General features: G+C 39.3%; 1 non-coding gene across 1 annotated transcript; it reads right to left on the reverse strand.

Annotated features, from left to right (window-relative positions):
* Positions 1-9,096: 9,096 nt before the first annotated feature.
* On the reverse strand, positions 9,097-9,203 carry LOC125933603 (U6 spliceosomal RNA). The gene has a single exon (XR_007461017.1). It is a non-coding gene; the product is annotated as a U6 spliceosomal RNA (small nuclear RNA).
* Positions 9,204-11,463: the final 2,260 nt, after the last annotated feature.

Genomic DNA, 11,463 nt, shown 5'->3' on the forward strand with positions numbered 1-11,463 from the left:
GCAGTGACGTGCCACTTTATACTCTTATACTCCTTCCTAGTGTCTTCCTTTCCTCTACAAAGGCTTCACATCATGTTCACACAATCCAAGCCCCATTCGTCCATCCATTTTTCAGTGCAAGTTTGTTCTACAAGTGAACACATTTTTTTCACAGTCATTTTTATTTTCTGACCTTTCAGTGTCTTTTTTTTTTAGTTGAAGTATAGTTGACATACAATATTATGCTGGTTTCAGGTGTACAACACAGTGATTAGACATTTACATACGTTATGAAATGATCACCATTGTAAGTCTAGTTGCCAAAATTATTGCAATATTTTCTAGCCAAATTTATAGGAAAGGCATAGCCTAGCAAAACAGAAAACGTTTAGACAAACTGCACCCCTTCAGTCAAACACCATGGAAAAAATTATGGGCCCCTTCCCCACCCACACCAGGAAAAACTGAGAAGTGAGGCTATACTTTCACTCTTGTGAGGCTGTAACAATGTACTTTATTACCCCCCCGCCAAGATGGTGTCAGGGAAGATCGGGTAGGGAACGAGAACTTTCTTCCTCAAATAAATCAACCCCAGAGTATCAGTGAAGAACATGTTAGGAGACTAAACGCCAATCTCTACACAGCAGCAATGTAGAGCCTTCTCCTCACTTTGGACGTCAACAGAGGCCAGAAAGAAAACCTGTACTCCCACCTATAAATAATGAGGAGGTGTCACCATCCTCTGCTAAAGAAAGCCAAATAAAACAGATTTAAGTAAGATCCAGAGACTCCTAACATAATATAAAAACGTCCAAGTTTCAGTTGAAAATTGCTCATCATACAAAGAACTGGGAAGATCTCAAATTGAATTTAAAAAGATAATCAATAGATGCTGATACCAAGACGAGAAGGGAGTTGGGATTATTAGACAAAGATTTTAAAGCACCAATGATAAAAATGTTTCAAGAAGCAATGACGAACGTGCTTGAAACAATAAAAAAATTAGGAAACTTCATCAAAGAAACAGAAGATATAAAGAAAAACCAAATGGAAATTTTAGAACTGAAAAATACAATAACTAAAATGAAAAGTTCAGTGGATCGGCTCAACAGCAGAGTGGAGGGAACAGAGGAAAAATTAATCAAAGGAGTTCAGGAGTGGCTACGTTAATGTCAGATGATATAGATTTCAGAGCAAAGAAAATTACCAGAGTTAAAAGAATTTTACTTCATAAGAAAGGTATAAATTCCCCAAGAAGACACAGCATTCCTACACTTGTACACCAAACAACAGAGCTATAAAATATGGCAAGCATAAACTGATTAAACTGACAAGAAAACTAGAAAATACACAATTACAGCTGGAAACGTCAATGCCTCCCTGTCAATAATTGAGAAAACAATGAAATAGAATATTAGCCAGGATATAGAAGAACTCAACACCGCCGTCAAACAACGTATCTGGTCAACACGTGTAGAATATCCCATCCACCGATGGCAGAATACATATTCTATTCAAGTGGCCACAGAACATATACCAAAGTAGACCATATCTTGGGCCATAAAGGAAGCCTTAACAAATTTAAAGTAATTAAAATCATATACAGTGTGTTCTCTGACTACAATTGAATCAAATTAAAAATCAGTAACAGAAAGATAACAGGAAAATCTCCAAACACTTCGAAACTAAACAGAACACTTCTAAATGATCCATGAACCAAAAAGGAAGTCTTTTTTAATTTTTTAATTTTTAATTTTTAATTTATTTATTTTTTAAATATGAAATTTATTGTCAAATTGGTTTCCATACAACACCCAATCTTACGGGAAATTTTAAAAAGGCATGTAACCCAATACAACATATGCAAATGTGTGAGACACAGCTAAAGCAGTGCTGAGAGGGGAATTGAGAATATTAAATGCATTTATTAGAAAAGAAGAAGTATGGAGGTCCCTCAAAAAATTAAAAATAGAACTAGCATATCATCCAGAAATTCTGCTTCTGGGTATTTATTTAAAGGACACTAAAACACTAACTCAAAAACATATCTGCACCCCTATGTTCATTGTAGCATTATTTACAATAGCCAAAGCATGGAAACAATCTAAATGTCCATCATGGATGCATGAAGAAAATGTGGTATATGTACAATGGAATATTACCTAACCACAAAAAGAAGGAAATCTTGCCATTTGCAACTCCATGGAGAAATCTTGAGGGTGTTATGCTAAGCAAAACAAGTCAGACATAAAGACAAGTACCAAACAATCTCAATCTCATTTATATGTGGAATCTTAACTTTTTTTTTTTTTTTTAGAGAGAGAGAGAGAGAGAGAGTGAGCGAGAGAGCATACCATTGGAGGAGGGGAGCAGAGGGAGAGATAGAGAATCTTAAAGAGGCTCCAAGCTCAGTGTGGAGTCCCATGCAGGGCTCTATCCCACAACCCTGGGATCATGACCTGAGCCAAAATCAAGAGACAAATGCTCAACTAACTGAGCCACTCAGATGCCTCCCCTTATATGTGGAATCTTAAAAAACAAATTTTAAAAGAAAACAAACCAAGCTTGCAGATACTGAGAACAGACTGGGGTGTACCAGAGGCAGGGGAGAGGGGTGGGCAAAATGAGTGAAGGTGGTCAAAAGGTACAAACTTCCAGTTATAAAATGAGTAAGTTACAGGAAATTAATGTACAGCATGGTGACTATAGTTAAAAGTATTGTATTGTATATTTGAAAGTTGCTAAGAGAATAGATTTTAAAAGTTCTAGGCAGAAGAAAAAAGTCTGTAATTGTGTGTGGTGATGGATGTTAACTAGATTTATTGTGGTGATCATTTCATTGTATATACATATATCAAGTCATTATGTTGTATATCTGAAATGAGTGTAATATTACATGTCAATTATATCTCAATTTAAAGAGAGAGGAAAGGTGTTAGCTCACTTATCTAAGCTCTCACTTCAAGAATCTACAAATAGAAGAGCAAAATAATCCCCAAGTAAGCAGAAGGAAGGAAATAATAAAGATAAGAACCAAATCAATGAACTGAAACAGAAAAATAATACAAAAAATCAATAGAACAGTTTAAAAAAATTTTAATGTTTAATTTTGAGAGAGAGACAGAGCATGAGTGTGGGAGGGGCAGAGAGAGAGGGAGACACAGAATCTGAAGCAGACTCCAGACTCTGAGCAGTCAGCACAGAGCCCAACACAGGGCTCAAACTCATGAACAGTGAGATCATGACCTGAGCCGAAGTCAGTCGCTTAACTGACTGTGCCACCCAGGTACCCCCTAAAACAGATTTTTTATATCAATAAAATTAACAAAACTCCAATAAGAGTGACAAGAATAAAAAAAAAATAAGGCACAAATTATCAATATCAGGAATGAAACAAGGATATCACTACAGACTCTGCAGATAGCAGCAGTAATATGTGAACACTACACACAACTCTATATAAACTCTATATAAACATAAATTTCACAACATAGATGGAATGGACCAATTCCTTAAAAAGCATGCCAACTACCACAACTCATCAAATATGAGACAGATAATAGCCCTACAACTATTAAGGGAATTGAATTTAGAATTTAAAATCTCCCAGAAACAACATCTTCGGACCCAGAGAATTCTACCAAATGTTTAAAGAAGAATTAACACCAATTCTATGCAATCTCTTTTAGACAATAGAAGAGAAGGGAAGACTTCTCTGTTCATTTTATGAAACTATCATTACCGTGATACCAAAACCAGACAAAGAAAAAACAAGAAAACTGTAGACCAATATATCTCATTAATGCAGATGTGAAAGCCCTTAGAATATCAGCAAATAGAAATCAACTACACATGAAAACAATTTTACATCATGATCCAAGAGGGATCCAGAGATACAAGGCTTGTTCAGTATGGGGAAATCTGTCATTGTAATCCACCAGATTAGACTATTAAAGGATAAATATCATACAATCTTATCAGCAGATGTAGACAAAAAACATTTGATAAAATTCAGCCCCCATTCATAATAAAAACTCTCAGAAAAATAAGAATAAAGGAGATCTTCCTTAACTTGATAAAGAGCATCTAAAAAACTTAGAGTTAATGTACTTCAAGGCAAAAACACAAATGCTTTCTCCTCAAGATCATGAGCCAAGCAAGGATGTCTGCTTTCATAACCCTATTCAATATAATGCTAGAAGTTCTAGCCAGGAAAAAAAAAAGTTCTAGCCAGTATAATAAGGGCAAGAGAAGGAAATAAACAGCATACAGGTTGGAAAGGAAGAAGTAAAACGGCCTCTATTCTCAGATGATAAATTTTCTACATAGAAAATTCCAGCAAATGTACGAATATACTCTTAGAACTAACAAGTAAGTTCAAGCAAGACTGTAGGATAAAAGGAAAACATACAAAAATAAATTTTATTTCTATACATCAACAACTAGCATGTGAAATTAAAATACAATACCATTTACAATTGCTCAAAGACAATGAAATACCTAGGTGTAAATCTAACAAAACATATATAGGACTTACATGCTGAAAATTGTGCAATGATGATGAAAGAAATGGAAAAAAAAAGATCTACATGGAGAAACACATCTTGTTCATGAATTGGAAGACTCAACACAGTAAAGATGTTCATTCTCCCCAAACTGATACATAGGTATAATGCAATTCTTATTAAAATCCTAGCAAAATTGCTTCTAGATATAGATTTTTAAAAATTTTATGTGGAAAGGCCTTAACATTTTTGAAAGGAAAGAATAAACTGGAAGAAATCCATTTACCCAATTTCAAGGCTTATTATAGAGCTACAGAAATCAAGTCTGTGTAGTATTGGCCGAAGTATAGTCACATAGATCGGTGGAACGGAACAGAGAACCCAAGAAAATACCCACGCTGATATGCCCAACTGACTTTTATTTTAAATGTTTATTTTTGAGAGACAGTGAGAAAGAAAGCGGAGGAGAGGCAGACAGAGAGGGGGACGGAGGATCTGAAGCAGGCTAGGCGCTGACAGCAGAGAGCTTGAACTCAAGAACTGTGAGAGCATGACCTGAGCCAAAGTCGGATGCTAACCCACTGAGCCACCCAGGCGTCCCTGCCCAGCAGATTTTTGATGAGGATGCAGAAGCATAAATTAATGGTGCAATCAGATGCCCTAGGCACAAACAATAAATAAAAATAACGCTTGACCTAAGTGTCACTTTCATACAAAAATTAGCCTAAAATGGATCATGGACATGAAGATAAAATGTAAAACTGTAAATATCTTAGGGAAAAAAAAAAACAACTTAGGAAAAAGTCTATAGGATGTAGAGCCAGGCAAAATGTTCTTAGACTCGACATAAAAAGGGCAATTTATAAAAGGAAAATCTTATAAGTTTGACTACATCAAAATAAAAGCATTTGCTCTGCAAAAGCCCCTGTTAAAAGGGATTTTGACAAGAACATATTTAACAGTTTCTACGAAGAGAAAGGGAGCTTCACTTTCAAGTCAATAGAGATTGTCATTTGGGACCCTTTCAAAACAACCAATTATGACTATCTCTATGACATTGCCATCCAACCCCCATCCCTCACTTCTGTCTTCGTGGTAATTAGGAGGCATTCACCTCATGCCTTGCTGAAGTCCAGACAAAGCAGTTCTTTAATCTGCCTATCTAGTGATCCCATCACAAATGGCTCAATGGAGTCTGGCACATCTTGTGGATGGTGTGATTTTCTACACAGTACACTCATTATAGGTGGATAGGACAAATGATCTAATTAACAAAGACAGCTACTTTCAACGCATTCTGTCCCAGACCCAGCTATATCTCTATTAGGAAGAAAACACATCACATTTTCTATTTGAGAATCTTGGGATCTAAGTCTTCAATTTGGGTGTTGGAGGGAATAAGGAGAGGGATCGTGGCACCTGCTTTATCCAAATCTTTCTACAAGGTGAAGATTTATTAAACACATATTGTTTTGAGCTCTTCATATTAAAGTTTTGAGTGAAAAGCACAGATGTGATGTGAAGGGTACAATACCTTCTTACCTTGGAACTCATTTATGCCATTTATACTATAAAGGAATCAAATGTTAATAATCACAGATACTTTGCTATAGAAAATACCTCTCCTGCCTTCCTTGTACACTGCCCTGAAAATGTTTCCAATACTTCCAAAGACAACTGTCTAGGGATCAGTCACAGAACATTTTCCTTCAACCTGGATATTAACCAAGCAAGCAGCAGCTTTGGAATTATACACCTGTGATCAGGCCAAATGTGGCAGAAGCATTTACCCTTGTCTCCTCAGAGGCAAAGAAACTCTGTTTTGCACATCAGCCTTTTTTTTTTCCTTTGCTCTCTGTTCAGAGATCCAGCCCCACCCCATGAAAAGGCTGTCTATTTGATCAGAGAGACACAAAGTTGCCTTGTGCAAACCAAGTGTAAAAGACAGAAGAGCAATTTATTCTGGTTAATAAGCTAAGAGAAAACATGCAGAGGCCAATTGTATGGTGGGCACAAGAAGGGTTTCTTGTCTGGAGAGTGTATAGTGTAGCAGACACTGTCATTTGTTTGCCCATCCAACGGCCCTAGCCCTTTTTTATTGTGCAGAATAAAACCCTATTTGCTGCAGATATCAGGCAGGTGGCTGTGAGATTTAGGAGAAAATTATGTGCTATCAGTCCTCCTGCATGAGAAAATTACAATTTCTCTATACAAATTTTGGGAGGCAGCCTTCAAGACCCTTAAATGATTCTTGCCTACTGATATTTACACCCAAAAGAGTGTACTCCTCTTTTGCACTGAATAGGGCTGCGGTGTGACCAACAGGATATTGTGGGAATGCAGAATTTGAATCTTTCAAAGCTAAGTTATTAAAACACATCGTAGCTTTTATCTTGCCTTCTTGGATTCATTCAGAAGGAATCCAGCTCTCATACAGTGAAAACATTCAAGCAATCCTATGATAAAGTCCATGGGACCAGGAACTGAGGCCCCCCGCCAATCGCCAGAATGAAATTGCTGGCCATGTGAGTGAATAAACTTTGCCCAGATCCTCCAGCTCTGGCTGCAGACAACTGGAAGTCCAGCTGACGTCTTGCCTGCACTTTTATTAGAGACCCCAAGCCAGCACCATGCAGCCAAGTCTCTCCCAAATTGCTGGCCCAAAGAAACTATGAGAGATACTATTGCATTAAGCCAATAAATTTCAGGGCAATTGGTTATGCAGTCATAGATAACTGACATACCAATCATGTTAATTCCCATTTCCCCTGGATGGTATAGAGGTAGCCAGAGAACCACAGACTAAAAACCAGACACGTAAATGAGAGCCTTTGACATTGCCTATGTCTTGTTCTGACAGCCTGGGCAGGTGGTGTGCTCATAAGCCTTATTTCTAGAACAATTTTGAAAGCCCTGATTTTTAGTATTTACCTAGTTCTATGGGGTAAATATTCCCTTCATGGTTAAGCTCATGCTACCACCACAGTTGGGAAAGGTTGTACACAGTTGGCTCTCTCAAACCCCTGTGAGTCAGCTCCAGCAGTAGAGAAAGAATTTATTTCCAGGTCTCTTTCAGTCCAAAGCTCCAGCTCCTTATGGTCCGGATGCTGCTATTCCAAAAATTCAATAGTACTGCAGACCCTTGGTCTACCTGTGAAGAACTAAAGAGTATTTGATTAGATCATTGTTTTGATTATTTATTATTATAGTGCTCTGATTGAAGCCAGGGGATGCTGGTCCCCCCCATACGCACTTCCTCAGCCTTCAGGGGAGCTCCTCTTCATGCTAGAGAGAGCCAGCAAGTAGCTACATGCCTATTCAGTAGGAGAAACGTCATCCCTGAAGATGTGGATTGACAATGTCCTAGGACAGTGACCTAAACATCTTTTTTTAATTTTTAATTTTTATTTTTTATTTTATTTATTTATTTTTTCAATATATGAAGTTTATTGTCAAATTGGTTTCCATACAACACCCAGTGCTCATCCCAAAAGGTGCCCTCCTCACTACCCATCACCCACCCTCCCCTCCCTCCCACCCCCCCATCAACCCTCAGTTTTTTTTCCGTTTTTTAGAGTGTCTTATGCTTTGGCTCTCTTCCACTCTAACCTCTTTTTTTTTTTTCCTTCCCCTCCCCCATGGGTTTCTGTTAAGTTTCTCAGGATCCACATAAGAGTGAAACCATACGGTATCTGTCTTTCTCTGTATGGTTTATTTCACTTAGCATCACACTCTCCATTTCCATCCATGTTGCTACAAAGGGCCATATTTCATTCTTTCTCATTGCCACGTAGTACTCCATTGTGTATATAAACCACAATTTCTTTATCCATTCATCAGTTGATGGACATTTAGGCTCTTTCCATAATTTGGCTATTGTTGAGAGTGCTGCTATAAACATTGGGGTACATTGGGGTACAAGTGCCCCTATGCATCAGTACTCCTGTATCCCTTGGGTAAATTCCTAGCAGTGCTATTGCTGGGTCATAGGGTAGGTCTATTTTTAATTTTTTGAGGAACCTCCACACTGTTTTCCAGAGTGGCTGCACCAATTTGCATTCCCACCAAGAGTGCAAGAGGGTTCCCGTTTCTCCATATCCTCTCCAGCATCTATAGTCTCCTGATCTGTTCATTTTGGCCACTCTGACTTGCGTGAGGTGATATCTGAGTGTGGTTTTGATTTGTATTTCCCTGATGAGGAGCGACGTTGAACATCTTTTCATGTGCCTGTTGGCCATCCGGATGTCTTCTTTAGAGAAGTGTCTATTCATGTTTTCTGCCCATTTCTTCACTGGGTTATTTGTTTTTCGGGTGTGGAGTTTGGTGAGCTCTTTATAGATTTTGGATACTAGCCCTTTCTCTGATATGTCATTTGCAAATATCTTTTCCCATTCCGTTGGTTGCCTTTGAGTTTTGTTGGTTGTTTCCTTTGCTGTGCAGAAGCTTTTTATCTTCATAAGGTCCCAGTAGTTCATTTTTGCTTTTAATTCCCTTGCCTTTGGGGATGTGTCAAGTAAGAAATTGCTACGGCTGAGGTCAGAGAGGTCTTTTCCTGCTTTCCCCTCTAGGGTTTTGATGGTTTCCCGTCTCACATTCAGGTCCTTTATCCATTAAAAATATGGAACGCTTCACGAATTTGTGTGTCATCCTTGCGCAGGGGCCATGCTAATCTTCTCTGTATCGTTCCAATTTTAGTATATGTGCTGCCGAAGCGAGCACAGCATTTTTTTTTTAAATGTTTATTATTTTTTGAGAGAGAGATAGAGAGAGGGAGAGAGAGGGGGAGGAGTAGAGAGAGAGGGAGACACAGAATTGGAAGCAGGCTCCAGGCTCTGAGCTGTCAGCACAGAGCCCAACGCGGGGCTCGAACCCACGACCCATGAGATCATGATCTGAGCCAGGTTGAACGCATAACTGACAAAGGCACCCCAAGGACAGTGACTTAAGAATGCCAGTGCTTAACAGCAATCTAGCGATCTTCTGGCATGTGGTTAGGTCCCTAGTGAATAGAATGGGCTTCACAAACTAAGAATAGAAGCTCACCTTGAAGCCTGAGATATGGTCGTTCAGCAATACACAGACTTAGAGAAGATCCTTTTCTGATAAGATAATAGCATGGTGGTTAAGTGTCAACTTAGATTGTTTACATTCACATTGTTTCCACTAGCTGTGTAATTTGGGGGCATTTACTTAATTTTATAAGCCTCACCTTTCCCATCTGTAAAATGAGAATAATAGGGCTGATTGTATACAATCATGAATGTTATGTGCTTGGCCTATGGAAAGTATTCAATAAAATCTGGCTATTAGTAGCATTATTATTATCATTACTGTGCAGTGATGCAGGTCACTGAAGGCAAAGTTGCAAAGTTTTGATAATAAAAAGGAGACACTCCCTAGCATGTCTCCATATTCCCCAAAGTAGAGCTGGAAAGACAGGATGGATTGGGCTTCCCTGCCCCGCATCCTCCCCGTTGAAGTGTCAGTGACACTCCTCTGCAGAGGCAGCCCCACCCACATCCTGAAATATTTCCAACTAGCACAGAAGGACATCATGTCCTCAACCACCAGCTGTGCCACAGTTGAGCCTCTTGTCAGGTGCCCACCGAATCCCAGGCCACCCCTCCTCTTGTCCTTGTCTATCTGACCTGGTTCCCAACTCACTTTTTCTGCTGGCACTTGTCTGGGGCTGGATCCCCACCTGGATCTTGTGGTCTTTGTCTATCGGTTAGGGGAAGAGGCTCTTATACCCTGAGATGACAGCTGAGCTCACTCCTATGTGGGTACCAACTGTCAGAAGGATGGCATTATCTGTTTAATGTGTCAGCTGTCACTGTGCCTCTCTCACCCAGACGAGCACTTGCTACCCACCACTGTGGATCAGCAGCTGCTTTCTAGAGAGGCTCTCCAGTCTTGTGATAACCTAATCTGGCATCCTAATCTTCCTCACAATTTGATATTGCTGAAGTCCCTGTGGGTCTTGTATATGTCCTCACAAAGGACATCTAGACACAAAAGAAGCTTGTTGTAAGTAGACAATACTGCTCTTCAGTTCCTGGGCCCTACCTCACACCAGATCACAGCCAGCTGTCTGATTTACCCACATGAGCCAGAAGGATTCAGAAGTGTTCCCATCTGTTAGAGCTACCACCTTCCATTCTGTACCACACCGGAGTGGAGGCAGTAAAACGTAGTCTCTCCCCTCCCCCTGCTTGCTGCACCTCAGGCAAGCCTATGTGCTGTTCTTGATTTTAGCACTTCTGACTGCTGTAGGAACACAGGAAATAGCAGCCATATGAGAAACTAAGTTTGATTTTCCAAAATTATAAAATTTCTATAACCAGCATTAGATTTGGGGGTCTGTACTATTACAGAGAAATTACTCAGTGGATGCTTGTTAAAAATGACCATGCAGAGGAGAGCCTGGGTGGCTCACCTGGTTAAGTGCCTGACTCTTAGTTTTGGCTCAGGTCATGATCTCACAGTTTGTGAGTTTAAGTCCTGCCTTGGGCTCTGCACTGGCAACACAGAACCTGCTTGAGATTCTCTCTCTCCCTCTCTGTCTCTGCCTTTTCCCCACTTGTTCTCTCTGTCTCTCTCTCAATAAATAAATAAATAAATAAATAAATAAATAAAATTTTAATGAAAGACAGAGGTTATTCAAGACTATGGGAACAGGAGAGAGACCATTGCAATACAAGAGACTAAACTCAATTCCAAATACAAACAGGAGCAAGTGAGGATTTACTAAGAAACTTACTAAGAGAAACTTGGTTAGGTATCAAGAGTGAAGGAAGAGGAGTTTGATTAGATATCAAGGGTGGAGGAAGAAGAATGTAATTGGATATGGGGGTGGTGGGTGGATTCTTTGGCAAAACTGGGCTCAGCAGGTGAAGGATGAGAGCTAGTCAAGGAGAGGACTCAAAGAAGCCTGACTACAGTTGGTGAAGGAGGGAGTCTTTGCCAGTATCAGAACTCT

Source organism: Panthera uncia, chromosome D2 (genome assembly GCF_023721935.1).
Source record: "Panthera uncia isolate 11264 chromosome D2, Puncia_PCG_1.0, whole genome shotgun sequence".
Lineage (NCBI taxonomy): Eukaryota > Metazoa > Chordata > Mammalia > Carnivora > Felidae > Panthera > Panthera uncia.